Source organism: Mustela lutreola, chromosome X (assembly GCF_030435805.1).
Source record: "Mustela lutreola isolate mMusLut2 chromosome X, mMusLut2.pri, whole genome shotgun sequence".
NCBI lineage: Eukaryota > Metazoa > Chordata > Mammalia > Carnivora > Mustelidae > Mustela > Mustela lutreola.
The window spans coordinates 108,069,904-108,086,918 of record NC_081308.1 but is presented as its reverse complement, the minus strand read 5'-3'; the positions used below and the strand labels follow the sequence as shown (position 1 = coordinate 108,086,918).

The 17,015-nt window shown below is 34.7% G+C and overlaps 1 pseudogene; it reads left to right on the top strand.

Moving 5' to 3' along the window:
* Window positions 1–9,505: 9,505 nt before the first annotated feature.
* LOC131821881 (elongation factor 1-alpha 1-like) lies at window positions 9,506–11,122 on the top strand (annotated as a pseudogene).
* The last annotated feature ends 5,893 nt before the right edge of the window (window positions 11,123–17,015 follow it).

Genomic DNA, 17,015 nt, shown 5'->3' with positions numbered 1-17,015 from the left:
AGACAGACTGGTTTTCAATTTCTGCCCCATCTTCATTAATCTTAGTGATTATTGACAACTTATTAACCTATTGATAATCAGTTTCTTCATCAATAAAATAAGATAAATGCTTCCCACTTGATGGGATACTAGATGCATTTTGGAGAACCTGCTCTATGATTCCCCCACAGGGAATCTACTCTTTGCAAAGTCTTTTCCTAAGCATTCAGTGTACCACATGGCCATGCCCCATGGCCATTCTTTTACTGAATCAAGAATAAACATAGGTTATCCATAAGATGGCTAATAGTGTATGTGTGATGGGACTGCCTCAAGAAATAAGTTTATCAGGACATTTCATTTGAGAAATTTGAATTAAGAGCAGAAATAAGGAGTTAGCTATAGAAAATTGACCTTTTTGGTATTTCTTTTAGCAAAAGAAGTAACAGTTTGGGGGACATTTTACAAACAAGCAAGGAGAGACAGAGCAACAGAGATACACAGAGAGATATGTATTGTGTGCATATACAAATATATTTGTATATATCTAGATAGAGTGAGATACAGAAACAGATAGAGATGCAATCACAGAGACAGAGATTCAGGGAAATACTCACATAGAGAGACAGCCAAGGAACATTTGGAAGAAAATAGACTCTGGGATCACTCAGAGATATACAGAGAGAGAACAAAGAAACAGACACACTCGGAGACGGTTGATACATACAGAGTAACAGAAAGAGATAACAGATTGAAAGTGACAGCAAGAAAGGGACTAAATGAGAGAGAGAAATAAGGTAGATGCAGAGCAAAACAACAACAGAATGAGACAAAGGGAGAGGCACACAGAGTGAAACGCATGATAGAGAGCTAAAGAGAAAGAGAAAATACATTCTCACATAAAAAATATAATGAGAGGGGCACCTGGGTGGCTCATTGGGTTAAAGCCTCTGCCTTTGGCTCAGGTCATGATCCCAGAGTCGTGGGATCGAGCCCGGCATTGGGCTCTCTTTTCAGCAGGGAGCCTGATTCCTCCTCTCTCTCTGCCTGCCTCTCCACCTACTTATGATCTCTCTCTGTCAAATAAATAAATAAAATCTTTAAAAAAATATATAATGAGAGACACAGACCTGTACACCGGGGGCTAATAATACATTATATGTTAATAAAAATTAAAAATTAAAAAAATACATAATGAGAGTGACCATATCGACAGAAAATGATAAACACGCAAAAAGAAACAAACAGATACAGACACAGAGAGATGGACACAGACACAGGGCACAGAGACACTGACACAGGCAAAGAGAACTGAAGCTGACTCAGAGAGATGAGATACCCTCAAAAAGATAGAGATGGAAATGGAAAGAACACCAGCCCTGGAGCTAACGTAATTCCTAGTCTTCCTGTCATCTTGTCAGTTCTCTTTTACTGTTACTATAGAACCTTCCTAGATAGTCCTTTTACCCCTCCCCAGGCTTGATTTCCACTACATTGAGTCTTTTCTTCCTAGAACCCAAAGAGCCCTCAATAGCATGATAGACACAAAGCACGATTCAATGCCAGTGCCCACTAGTACTGTTGTTAGTCCCCCTATACTTCATGTGACAGTGTTGCTTCATGAAATTCCTGATGATTTGACAGAGCAGTCAGCAGTGAATGGATATTGGAAGAAATTATTTGAACTAGGACAGAATAGTCACTTTCTCAGAAACCACTGAATTATACAAATAAAAATAAACAGAACTATTTTCATCTCTAAGTAAGTAGCCAAGCAAACAAGTATTGAGCATTCCCATTCTTTTTTTAAATCAGTTTAATCTCAATATTCAATTCCTACATAAGAATATACTTCCATAGCAACCCTTCACTTCCTTTGCCTCCACTTCTTCCTTTCTCAGAACACTTCCACCCTTACATTCCGCCCCCTTCCGCCATCCTTCCATCTGACCTGTATCCAAAGTGACAATTTAGCAGTAGTAGTGATAGTTCAGGATCAAAAAGAATACAATGGACATAATACACACACACACACACACACACACACACACACACACACACCTGGCTTCTCTTTTACTGTGAAACTCAGTGCCCTTATTGAAGTCTACTGCTTCAAAGTATTCTCTAATCTCAAGCTTCCCTTGTTCCCAGTCTGAGTTAACCATGCCCACATCTGTGCTACCATTATTAAAGAAATTTATGAAATGACACAAAATCTTTCTCTACATGCTTATTTTCTATACTAAACTTATGAGTTTTCCAAAGGATCTGACAGTATCTTATTCTTTTCTGATTTATCCTACATTATATAGTACAATGTTTGAAACACTGTAGAAATTTAATAAATGCTTGAAAAATAAATAATATGTCTTCTCCAAATAAATTTGTACCCCTTTAAACTCCAAAAATTTAACTTTAAGCTATTTACAAAACGAAAAGCTTTTAAAATGTATTCTACTCTTCCCTTTTTTATGTTCAGTTAACCACTGTATAGTACATCATCTGTTTTTGATGTAGCATTCAGTGATTCATTAGTTGCATATAACACCCAGTGCTCATCAGAGCACATGCCCTCCTTATGGACCCTGCTATCCCATCCTCCAACCCCCTCCCTTCTGAAACCCTCAGTTTGTTTCCCAGGGTCCATAGTGTCTCATGGTTCTTCTCCCTCTCTGATTTCTCCCCCTTCAGATTTTTCTCCCTTCCCCTATGGTCCGCTGTGCTATTGCTTATGTTCCACATATAAGTGAAACCATATGGTAATTTGTCTTTCTCTGCTTGACTTACTTCACTTAGCATGATCCCCTCTGATTCCATCTAAGGCAAATAGTGGGTATTCATCCTTTCTGATGGCTGAATAATATTCCATTGTATACATGTACCACATCTTCTTTATCCTTTCATCTGTTGGAGGGTATCTTGGTTCCTTGCATGGTTTTGTTACTGTGGACATTGCCTTTATGAATATTTTGGGGTTCATTTGCCCCTTCTTTTCATTACATCTGTATCTTAGGGTAAATACCTAGTAGTGCAATTGCTGGGTCATAGTGTAGCTCTATTTTTAACATCTTGAGGAACCTTCATACTGTTTTCAAGAGTGGCTGTACCAGTTTGTATTCCCGCCAACAGTGTAGGATGGTTCCCCTTTCTCCACATCCTCATCGACATTTGCTGTTTCCTGTTCTGTTAATTTTTGCCATTCTAACTGGTGTAAGGTGGTATCTCATTTTGGTTTTGATTTCTATTTCCCTGATGTCTAGTGATGTTGAGCATTTTTTTTTCATGTGTCTATTAACCATTTCTATGTCTTCTTTGGAGAAATGTCTGTTCATGCCTTCTGCCCAGTTTTGGAATGGGTTATTTGTTTTTCAAGTGTTGAGTATTCTTATTTTCTTTAATAAAGAAAATACCAGATAAAGGACTAGTGTCCAAAATCTATAAAGAACTTAGCAAACTCAACACCCAAAGAACAAATAATCCAATCAAGAAATGGCCAGAGGACATGAACAGACATTTCTGCAAAGAAGACATCCAGATGGCCAACAGACACATGAAAAAGTGTTCCATATCGCTCGGCATCAGGGAAATACAAATCAAAACCACAATGAGATATCACCTCACACCAGTCAGAATGGCTAAAATCAACAAGTCAGGACATGACAGATGCTGGCAAGGATGCAGAGAAAGGGGAACCTTCCTACACTGTTGGTGGGAATGCAAGCTGGTGCAACCACTCTGGAAAACAGCATGGAGGTTCCTCAAAATGTTGAAAATAGAACTGCCCTATGACCCAGCAATTGCACTATTGGGTATTTACCCTAAAGATACAAACGTAGTGATCCAAAGGGGCACGTGCACCCGAATGTTTATAGCAGCAATGTCCACAATAGCCAAACTATGGAAAGAACCTAGATGTCCATCAACAGATGAATGGATCAAGAAGATGTGGTATATATACACCATGGAATACTATGCAGCCATCAAAAGACATGAAATTTTGTCATTTGCGACAACGTGGATGGAACTAGAGCGTATCATGCTTAGCGAAATAAGTCAATCAGAGAAAGACAACTATCATATGATCTCCCTGATATGAGGAAGTGGTGATGCAACATGGGGGGTAAAGGGGGTAGGAGAAGAATAAGTGAAACAAGATGGGATTGGGAGGGAGACAAACCATAAGTGACTCTTAATCTCACAAAACAAACTGAGGGTTGCTGGGGGGAGGGGAGTTGGGAGAAGGGGGGTGGGGTTATGGACATTGGGGAGGGTATGTGCTATGGTGAGTGCTGTGAAGTGTGTAAACCTGGTGATTCATAGACCTGTACCTCGGGGGATAAAAATATATTATATGTTTATAAAAAATTAAAAAAAGAAAATACCAAATACAAGAGACAGTATGTCACACTGCTCATACTGGATAAAAAGCATGAGTTTTTGAAGCAGCCAAACAGTTTGAGTCCTTATTCTGATCTTTTACTCTCCATATGATGTTGAGCAAGTTACTTAACCCCTCTAAAGTTCATTTTTCTCATCTGTAAAAATGGCAATAAGATGACTATACATATAATTAAAAAGTACTGTGAAGTCAAATGGGTCAATAAATAAAAAACGCCTAGAAAAGTACTTAGCACGTAGTAAGTGTTCAGTAAATATTAGCTATTATTATCTTTGCCTTTCCTTAATGACATCAGGAACTGACATAAATGTCAGTTTTATGCACTGCCTTAATAAACTAATGCATTTAGAAGCTATTGGGATATTGATGGATGTTTGTCCCTTCTATTAAATGGCTTCAGACTGCTGGGGTTTTAATACCCTAGTCAGTCACTTTCTTCCTTGCTATTAGCCAATGTCTTGCTAATACCAATGTCTCCCCATGGCATTTCCACAATTTTTAATACAAGAAATTTAACATTCTATGAACTAGTAAAACATTTTACTAAGCTTCTTACAATAGTGTGTAAAGTAATAGATAGGGGCTGTGAATAAAATCCTAATCAGAGGAATTTTCATGTGAAGAAAATAAAAGTATGTTATTGCATGGATATACTGATTTCTCAGATGCATTTTGTGTTGTTGTTGTTGTTTTTTTCCTGATTGTCAGTAGAAAATACTCAAAGTTTCTGAGTAATACACTTCTGGGATAATTAAAGTGGTATCTCACTAGTATGCCATCTGTAGAAGGGTAATATGGCATAGGGAAAACAGCAAAGACAATACAGATCTAGAACCAAATTTTGATTCTGTTTGCTCACTGAACTTGAGCAATTTGTCCAGCTTTACTGAGCCTCACTTTCTTCACATTAAGAAAATAACAGTTCTGAAAAAAAGAAAAAAAGCAGCCCTAGAATAATAAGACCTATAGGATCAGAAATTGTCTATGTAAATGTGCCAATAAACAATGGGGCTCGAAACAAAATTATTATTTATTTAAAGATATTTATTTATTTGACAGAGAGAGACATAGCAAGGAAGAGAACACAAGCAGGGGGAATGGGAAAGGGAAAAAGCAGTCTTTCTGCTTAGCAGGGAGCCCAATGTGGGGCTCGATCCCAAGATCCTTGGATCATGACCCAAGCTGAAGGCAAGACACCTAATGACAGCCACACAGGTGCCCTGCTATATGCAATAAAAATTATTAAAGTTATTTTATGCCCACATATAATTGTCTTTAGATTGTCACCCAAATATTTAAATATTTTAACTTTTTACAACTTTATATTTTACTCTCTGAAATATCTCTATTTTGGTTTATAACAAATCAAAATATTTTACTGGATCAATAATGCCTTGATATAATGAATAATCTCAGTCTTTTATCTTTTAATCTCCATTTTAAAAATAATGTTGACTATTAAAATTTTAATCCAGTATTTCTAAATTATTTACAGGTATTTGCAGTAAATGAAAACTTTCATCCCTTTTGTTCTCTGCCTTTATTTGAATAATTTGAATGAATCTGGTTTGTAGGCTAATACTTATCCACTATGTATTCTGCTGACGGCTTTCTTTGAACAGTTCTATCTCCATCTGTCTTCAAATCTGTCTTGTATTTTTCAAATAAATATTAATAAATTATAGATGTTTTGTTAATCAGACTGAATCTTAATAATAGAGGGAAATAAAATAAGAGCAAAGAGGAACTATATAAAGTGAATACATCCCATGCCAATTAATATGACATCAATGGTTTATCTAATTTTTAGCAAACCAGTAAGCATACAGTTTATATAATGTGCATTATCTATTGCTTTATCTGTTTCTTGATCTAGCTATTTTTTCAATATTCATGTATAAGTGGTGATAGTAATGCATATAGCAGGTTATGAATTCTAATTTAGATCACAACTTCCTATTCTTAGAACAATAAACTATAATATTTATCATGTCACATACAAGACACATCGAACCATATTTTCTGATCTACTTCTAAATCCAGTCTAAACTAAGGCAGAATTGTCTCTTTCATTCCTCTTAAAGATATCTGAAAATTTAGGGGTGGGCAAGAGAGGGAACAAATATATTGTGACTGGATGGTTATCTCTGTCTGATTCATTACACTATAGCTTGAGATGTCTACATTTTAACTTCTCATTACTCATCCCCTCAAATGAAATATATCTTTCAGATCTCTGGAACATATTTAAATTTAAATTTTAGTCCTTTAACACTTGAAAGTAGAATTTCCTCTAGCTCATATTCATTACTGATTTTCCTATGTCACCTAAAATTTAATTATAAAGATGACACTTTAATCCTAATGCAACTCATAAGTAAGGAACAAAAATGTCAACAGATCAGAATTTTTTTTCCAACAAATGACTTATATTAACTTTTAAATGTATGCAAAAATAAACTTCAAATGTTATTCATGTTGTGCTCGCTTCGGCAGCACATATACAAATGTTATTCATGTAGCAATAAATATTCTAAAGGGCAATGATACCTGACATTGTGGTTCCTTTTTAGGCACTTAATGACTTGTTAGACTATTAAACATCATTGGCCCCTCAAGTTAGTCATTAACTCCCCAACAAGGAATGTGAACAATGGAATTGCTAGCTAATTGTAGTTACAATCTTTTCTCCCCTGTTTAACATATATTTATATAACTAATTTCAGAAACTGTATGATTTCTACTACTTCTGTAGTGACTGATGGCTTCAGAGATTTTTAAATATATATGTTTTAGAAGAGAAAATTGATGCAGAAATAAATTGGATATATAGAATTGCATTTTTTCAATTATTTTGGAGGATAAACAAAATAAAATAATCCATATAAAATGACCATTTAAAACTAACACTCAGGGGCGCCTGGGTGGCTCAGTGGTTTGGGCTGCTGCCTTCAGCTCGGGTCATGATCTCAGGGTCCTGGGATCGAGCCCCGCATCGGGCTCTCTGCTCCGCAGGAAGCCTGCTTCCCTCTCTCTCTCTCTCTTTCTCTCTCTCTGCCTGCCTCTCTGCCTACTTGTGATCTCTGTCTGTCAAATAAATAAATAAAATCTTTAAAAAAATAAAAATAAATAAAACTAACACTCAAATAGTACTGAAAAATAACTAAAGTAGAAAGCTATATTTGGAAAAAAAAATTTCTTCTAATCATTAATCAGCTTAGTTTATATATACTGACTTTATAAATTGAAGTATATTTGGCATACATTATATTAGTTTCAGGTGAATAACATAGTGAATCAACAATTCTGTACATAATAAGTATAGTAACCATCTGTCACCATAAATTATTACAATATTATTATCTATATTCCTTTTGCTATACTTTTCATCCCTATGAATTATTTATTTTATAAATGAAAGTTTGTACCTCTTAATCCACTTCATCTATTTTGCCCAATCCCATACCCTATACCCTTCTGGCAACCACCAATAATGATTTCATTTATATGTGGACCCCAAAAAACAAAATAAAGAAAAAGAAATTACTGTTTTGCTTGTTTCTTTCCCAATGGATAAATCAGTGGCAAGAGAGTACACATTCTATAATTTTAATGGCACAATATTTTAATGTGTATTTTAAAGTAAAAATGTATACTATTTTAAAAGTACTTAAATTTCATGCCATCATTTGATTGCCCTACAATACACAGTTGTTGCTTTTGTTTGCTTGTTTGTTTGTTTCTATTGATGGCTTCCAGACTAGACTAGAGGTCACAAAATGCAATGCACAGGTCACATTTACTTCACAGATCTATAACACCTTTATAAAATTTGAATAAATTCAAAATACTTAAAGTGGACTTCCAGCAGAAAACTAAAAGAAAATCTTTATGACCTTGACTTAGGCAAACATTTCTCAGATATGGCACTGAAATATTTTAGAAGAATGAATAGGCAAACAACAGAATAACAAAATGCTTTTCAAATCATAAATCTGATAAAGTGCTTGTATCCAGAATTTGTAATGAGCTCTCAAAATTCAATAAAACAAAAAAATTCAATGAAAATATGAACAAAAGACCTGAAAAAATCTTTTACCAAAACAGATACACAGATGAAAAATAAGCACATAGGATTTTGTTCAACATCATAACCATTATGGAAATGTAAGTTAAAACCATGATGAAATTTTACTACAAACATATTACAGTGGCTTAAAAAAAACAAAACTGACAATACCAAGTGCAAGGATATGAAGCGATTAGAATGCACACTCGTTGGATGGATCTCATAACATTTTTCCAAAGTGGAAATTTTGTATAGTTAAATTAAATTAAACTTTGTGTAGTTAAAACATAACCTTACCACACAACCCATAAACCTCACTCTTAAAAGCTCACCCAAATAAAATGAAAACTTAAGTTTATGCAAAAATCTGTACATAAACATTTATTAGCAGTATTAATAATTAGTAATATTTATTTGTAATCACCAAAATATGAAAACAGCACAAATATTGTATAACTGGGAAGTGGACAAACAAATCAAGTTCATCTGTACAATGTAATGAAATAATACTCAGCAATAAAAAGCAACTAATTACTGATAAATACAATTACCTGGATGTGTGTCAAGTACATTATGCTAAGTGAAAGAAGTTAGAGTAAAAAGGTTATATGCTATGATTCTATTTATATATCATTGTTATAAAGATAAAACTATAGATTAGAACAGACATGCACACAACTTACCAAATTCTAGGGATGTGAGGGGAGAATAAACTACAAAGAGACACAGGAGAAATTTTGGAGTGATGCATCTCTTATTTTTTTTTTTTTATTTTTTAAAGATTTTATTTATTTATTTGACAGAGAGAGAGATCACAAATAGGCAGAGAGACAGGCATAGAGGGGGAAGCAGGCTCCCTGCTGTGCAGAGAGTCCGATGTGGGGCTTGATCACAGGACCCTGAGATCATGACCTGAGCTGAAGGCAGAGGCTTTAACCCACTGAGCAACTCAGGCGCCCCTGATGCAACTCTTCTATCTTGATTGTGGCAGTGGTTGAACAACTGTACATGTTTTACTATATGTATATTATACCTTTAAGAAGATATGAGAAGCTTTTTCGCAACGGGTTTGCTGCCAGAACACAGGTGTCATGAAAACCACCACTCAACCTAAACCAGAATGGGGAAGGAAAAGACTCATATCAACATTGTTGTCATCAGACATGTAGATTCGGGCAAGTCTACCACCACTGGTCATCTGATCTACAAATGTGGTGGGATCGACAAAAGAACTATCAAAAAATTTGAGAAGGAGGCTGCTAAGATGGGAAAAGGCTCCTTCAAGTATGCCTGGGTCTTGGATAAACTGAAAGCTGAACGTGAATGTGGTATCACCATTGATATCTCCCTGTGGAAATTCGAGACCAGCAAGTATTATGTCACCATAACTGATGCTCCAGGACACAGAGACTTTATAAAAAACATAATTAGAGGCACATCCCAGGCTGACTGTGCTGTCCTGATTGTTGCTGCTGGTGTTGATGAATTTGAAACAGGTATCTTCAAGAACAGGCAGACACGTGAGCATGCCCTTCTGTTTTACACTGGGTGTAAAACAACGAATTGTTGGTGTTAACAAAATGGATTCCACTGAACCACCCTACAGCCAGAAGAGATACAAGGAAATTGTTAAGGAAGTCAGCACCTACATTAAGAAAATTGGATACAACCCAAGCATTTGTGCCAATTTCTGGTTGGAAAGGTGACAACATGCTGGAGCCAAGTGCTAACATGCCTTGGTTCAAGGGATGGAAAGTCACCCATAAAGTTGGCAATGCCAGTGGAACCACACTGCTTGAAGCTCTGGATTGCATTCTGCCACCAACTCGTCCAACTGACAAGCCCTTGCATCTGCCTCTCCAGGACGTCTACAAAATTCGTGGTATTGGTACTGTCCCTGTGGGCCAAGTGGAGACTGGTGTTCTTCAGCCTGGCATGATGGTCACCTTTGCTCCAGTCAGTGTTACAACTGAAGTCAAGTCTGTTGAAATGCACCATGAAGCTTTGAGTGAGGCTCTTCCTGGGGACAATGTGGGCTTCAATATCAAGAATGTATCTGTCAAAGATGTTCGTCGTGGCAATGTGGCTGGTGACAGAAAAATGACCCACCAATGGAAGCAGCTGGCTTCACAGCTCAGGTGATCATCCTGAACCATCCAGGCCAAATTAGTGCTGGGTATGCACCTGTGCTGGACTGTCACACAGCTCACATTGCTTACAAGTTTGCTGAGCTGAAGGAGAAGATAGATCATCATTCTGGAAAAAAGTTGGAAGATGGTCCCAAGTTCTTGAAATCTGGTGACGCGGACATTGTTGATATGGTTCCTGGCAAGCCTATGTGTGTTGAGAGCTTCTCTGACTATCCTCCTCTGGGCCGTTTTGCTGTTCATGACATGAGACAGACAGTTGCTGTGGGTGTCATCAAAGCAGTGGACAAGAAGGAAGCTGGAGCTGGCAAGGTCACCAAGTCTGCCCAGAAAGCTCAGAAGGCTAAATGAATATTATCCCCAATACCTGCCACCCCAGTCTTAATCAGTGGTGGATGTACGGTCTCAGAACCGTTTGTGTCAATTGGCCATTTAAGTTTAATAGTAAAAGTCTGGTTAATGATAACAATGAATCATAAAACTTTCAGAAGGAAAGGAGAATGTTTTGTGGACCATTTTGTGTGTGTGTGTGTGTGTGTGTGTGTGTGTGTGAGTTTTAAGTTATTAGTTTTTAAAATCAGTACTTTTTAATGGAAACAACTTGACCAAAAATCTGTCACAGAATTTTGAGACCCATTAAAACAAAAGTTTAATGAGGAAAAAAAAGAAAAATATATGAGAAAATGGTACAATAATTTAAAAATTTTTCAAACATTTACTGATGATTTTCTCTTGGGGAAGAAAAATCTGCCAACACTAGGACAACACTTAATCATCCAAAAAATATTTATGGAACATGAATGAAAAGTCAGGTACTATTCTAAACAATGAGATTGCAGAGACTTCTGGTAATACGGCAGAGTAAGAGAATGCTAAGATCACTTTGTGCAATGGACAAACCTAGATAACAGTAACATCAGTGCAACTACATCACATACATAAAACATGAAGGGGTAGGGAAAAAAATAGTGGTTTTAGAATAGGCTCAAATATAAGCAACTATCAACTTAACTTAGACTGCCATATGCACAAGATGTTATATATGAACCTAATAGTAACAACAAATCAAAAACCTGTAATATATACACAAAAAAGAAAGAGAAAGGAATCCACTCATATCACAAAAGAAAACCATCAAACCACAAGGAAAGAGCAGGAGAAAAAGGAAGTAACATAAAAGAACTAGAAAAACAAGTAACAAAACAAGTAACAAAATGGCAATAAATCATTCCTATCAATAATTGCTTCCAAAGTAAATGTACTAAAATGCTCCATTGAAAGAGAGAAGGTGACTGAATGGATAAAGAAGCAAAGACTCATCAATATGCTCCCTACAGCAGACACTTCAGACCTAAAGACACATGCATATTGAAAGTGAAAGGATAAAAAATTACCATATAAATGGAAGCAAAAAGAAAGCTGGGTGGCAATATTTATATTGGACAAAATAGACTTTAAAACTAAACCTGGTGATTCACAGACCTGTACCCCTGGGGATAAAAATATATGCTTATAAAAAATAAAAATTAAAAAAAATAAATAAATAAATAAATAAAAGATGAAAAAAAAAAAAAAAAAACAAAGACTGCAACAAGAGACAACAAGAACACTACATAATGATAAAGGGAAGAATCCAACAAGAGAATATAACAATTGTAAATATTTATATACCCAACATGGGGGCACCTAAAGACATAAAGTGATTATTAACAGACATAAAGGAAGAAATTGACAGTAATATACAGATAATAGGAGACTTTAACACCCCACTTACACCAAGAGATAAATCATCCAAATAGAAAATCAGCACAGAAACAGTAGCTTTGAATGACACATTGGATCAGATGGACCTAACAGATATATTAAGAATATTATAACCAAAAACAGCAGAATACACATTATTTTAAATGGCACATGGAATGCTCTCCAGAATAGATAATAGGGGGCTACAAAACAAGTCTCAATAAATTGAAAAAATAAATTATATCATACATCTTTTCAGCTTAACAATAACCCACAACCTTCGGACCAACTTCATAAATCTTTTCAAACTACAATATAAAACTGGGAAACAATCACAAGAAAAAAATCTGGAAAGAACACAAATATACAGAGGCTAAATATGCTACTAAGCAATAAGTTTTCAACTGAGAAATCAGAGGAAATTTAAAAAATATATGGAGACAAATAAAAATGAAAACACAATGGTCCAAAATTTTGGGGATGCAGCAAAAGGTGTTCCAAAAGGGAAGATTATAGCAATACAGAACTACCCCAAAGAAAAATCTCAAACAACCTAACTTACACCTAAAGGAGCTAGAAAAAGAACAACAAAGGTAGCCTAAAACCTGTAGAAGGGATCTAATAAATATGAGAGCAGAGGTAGATAAATAGAAACTAAAAAGCAATAGAAGATATAAATAAAACCAGAGTTGGTTTTGTGAAAATATCAATAAAATTGATAAATACTTATCCAGACTCCAGCACCTGGGTTGCTCAGTGGGTAAATCCTTTGGCTCAGGTCATGGTCTCAGGGTCCTTGGATCGAGCCCAGCATCAGGCTCTCCACTCAGCAGGGAGCCTGCTTCCCCACCCTCCCCCCGCCCCACCTGCCTCTCTGCCTACTTGTAATCTCTCTGTCAAGTAAATAAATAAAATAAAAAAAAAAAAGTTTAGCCAGACTCATCAAAAAAAAAAAAAAAAAAGAAGAAGAAGAAGAAGAAAGAGAGTTCAAATAAAATCAGAAATGAAGGAAAAATAACAGTCAATACTACAGATATACAAAGGATTATTAAAATATTTTGAAAAGTTATATGCCAATAAATTGGACAACCTAAAAGAAATGCATAAATTCCTAGAACTATACAATCTTCCAAACTAGAATGAAAAAGAAATAGAAAATTTTGAAGGACAAATTACTATAAATAAAATTGAACTAGTAATTAAAAAAAAAAAACCTCCCAACAAACAAAAGTCCAGCACCAGACTGCTTCACTAGTGAATTCTACCAAATATTTAAATAGTAAGACATAGTCTTCTCAAGCTATTACAAAAAATGGAAGAGGAAGAAAAGCCTCCAAATTCATTCTACAAGACCAGAATTACCCTGATATCAAAATCGGATAAAGACACTAAAGGCCAATATCTTTGATGAATGTAGATGTAAAAATCCTCAACAAAATATTAGCAAACTGAATCCAACAACACATTAAAAAATTATTTAGCATGATTAAGTGGAGTTTGTTTCAAGGATACAAGGGTGGTTCAATGTTCACAAATCAATCAATATGATATATCACATTAACAACAGAAAGGTGAAAAACCAGACAATCATCTCAATGGATGCAGAAAAGCATTCTACAAAGTAAAATATCCATTCATGATAAAAACTCACAACAAAATATTTGACAAAGTACAGTATACAGTCATGGTAAAATCTCTCAACAGAATAGGTTTTGAGGGAATATACCTCAACATAATAAAGGCTATACTGATAAAGAAGAGATGAAATACACACACACACACACACACACACACACACACACACATACACACACACACGCATGCACACATATATTCACAATGGAATATTATTCAGTGATCAAAAATAATTAAATCTTGCCATTTGCAACAACATTGAAGGAGCTATAGTGTATTATTTGATAAGTGAAATAAGTCAGAGAAAGACAAATATATGATTTCACTCATTTATGGAATTTAAGGAGAAAAACATGAACATAGGGGAAGGGAAGGAAGAATAAAAGATAAAAACAGAGAGGGAGACAAACCATGAAAGACTCTCAACTATAGAGATCAAACTGAGGGTTGCTGGAGGGGAGGTGAGTGTGGAAATGGGCTAAATGAGTGTGGTAAGTATTAAGCAGGGCACTTGTTGGGATGAATACTGGGTGTTATATATGTAAGTGATGAATCACTATTACACTATATATTAACTAACTTGAATCTAAATAAAAACGTGGAGAAAAAATTTCTACTCTCTTAGCAACATTCAAACACATGATATGGTATGAATAGATGTGGTGACGGGAGCTTCTGGGAATCCATTTTTTATTGCTTCTATTGCCTCAGCAAAACGAAGAAAGAGAGTGAAAAGAGGGAAGGAAGTGATAGAGGTTTGTGAAGAGTTAGAAGGCAGGTGTGAAATAGTCATTCTGGTAAGTAAGAAGGTGAATGAATTCAACCTGGCCTGACAAATCAAAAAAAAAATTTGGAGAATCTTGGTCCATATTTGCATATAACATTCTGATTTTCACTTGCACCTTTTCATGTGTGGGAAAGGAGACTGAACAAACATTCATAAGAGGTAACTAAATTTCAAGTAATGGTGATGATGACAATGCAACCTGTTACTATTGAGCATTTACCATATACAAAATATTTTACATACATAAGCTCTAATTCCCACAATAACCATGCAAAGTTCTTAAGTATTATAATCTTACATTCACAGGGTGCAAAAACTCCAAAATTAGAGAAGGTTAAATTTAGTTGAGATTCCACAACTAAGAATATCATTGTCACATAAAATCAATTGTTTCTTTTGAAAGAGCATTTGAAAGTGACCAACCTAATTCAGTGACCTTTAGTCATTTTTCTGTTCCAACACATCTGAAAAATAGATAATATCTAATATGTATCAGTGCAATTGTGTTCCCATCAGTAATAAGGAAAGAAGTTTGTGCAAGACTGTCCAAGGGCAGCATAGCTTGAAAAAAGAAGTAAATAATTTTGAAATGAGTGAAGATCTCTCTTAGTACAAATGAAATATGATTCTCACCTTCAGCCTCTTTTTTTCAAGCTCATTCTCTTTAATAGACAAAATTAATATAAATCTACCTGTCTGAATATATTTTCAACTTGTACAACAATCTCATTTTAATTCTTGTCACTATTTTTGTTAAAGTTTTCAAATATTTATGTAAAAATGTCATATGTTTGATATATAATGTCTTAAAATGGTCTTAATAATAAATGCAAATCTCCTTGCTTAAAAGAATGCATACTAAGGTATGATGAGAAATTGCAGAAATCGAACAGCCCTTAAACAGTGACTATTGAGAACTTGTGGAAAATGAAAATGTTACTTCGTGACTAGAAATAACACTATCAAATATCTAAGAATGTCTAGAGGTATTGACATCATTACTCAAAAATATTCTGTATTATTAATATGAGGATGCAAGATCAGTTCGAAAAATAAATGAAGACCCTTACAGCCAATACTGGTTCACTAAAACAGTCATACTAGATTATCATTTTCTGACTAGTTGCTCAAAGAAACAGAGTACATTTCTTCAAAATAGATTTGACTAGGCTCTTCAATCTATCTTTGTGAAAAGATTAAGAAATATTGACTTTATGGTAGTACAAAATAGGTGAAAATTAGTTACATGACTGCTACTCAAAGGACAAGATTGATTTGGGCAATTGTTCAGGGATAGGGGCCAATCACTTAAACTCTACCTTATGAAATGGAAAACTTCTACATATGTGATTTGGAATTCCTTTCTGTGGAAAATTTGCCACTTCATCCTCATTTATTTATTAAATCTTTTACTTGATCAGTACCAACCTGAATTACAAATGGAAGCTCAAAATTGTAGTTATTTCTGGATGCAGAAGAGGAGACAAAAGTAAGAATGTTCCTATGGTCGCTTTTTTTCCTGCACGGTAAGTAATAATTCATGTTGCTATCACCACAATCCATACATTATGATGCTGACTATATAATGCAAGTTGATTTGTGCCTCACATTTTTATTTTTGCTGTGGAAACATGACTATGCATCTGATAAACATTATAACCTAACACTCTTTTTTTATGTTAAATAAACATTTATAAAGTAAAAAATAAGATACTGCATGCAACAAGAGAATAAAAATTACCTTAAAATATACACAGAATGTTAAAACAGACCAAGTGCTATATCAGAACATCTCAATAATCTTAAATACAAGTTATATAGTATATGTTTGCTGGTCACAGAAAAATTAAATTAAGGAATTAATACTAGGAAGATATCTAGAAATTTATAAAATATTTATAAGTCAAACAATGCATTTTGAAATAATCAAGAGGTGAAAAAATGAATTCACAAAGGAAATTAGAAAAAATTTTGTTTTGAATGAAAATGAAAACACAATATATCAAAATTTATAGAATGTAGATAATATAACACTTAGCAAGAAACTCATAGCTTCAGATGTTTATATATGTTTAAAAATCTAAAATCAGTTGTCTAAACTACCATCTCAGAAAGACAAAAAACAAAACAGCAAACTAAATGTAAGTAAGGAGAAGGACAATAAATTTAAGAACAGTAATCAGTGAAATAGAAATAGACAAAAAATAGAGAAAAATTAATGAAACTGAAAGCTAGTTCCTTGAAAATATAAACAAA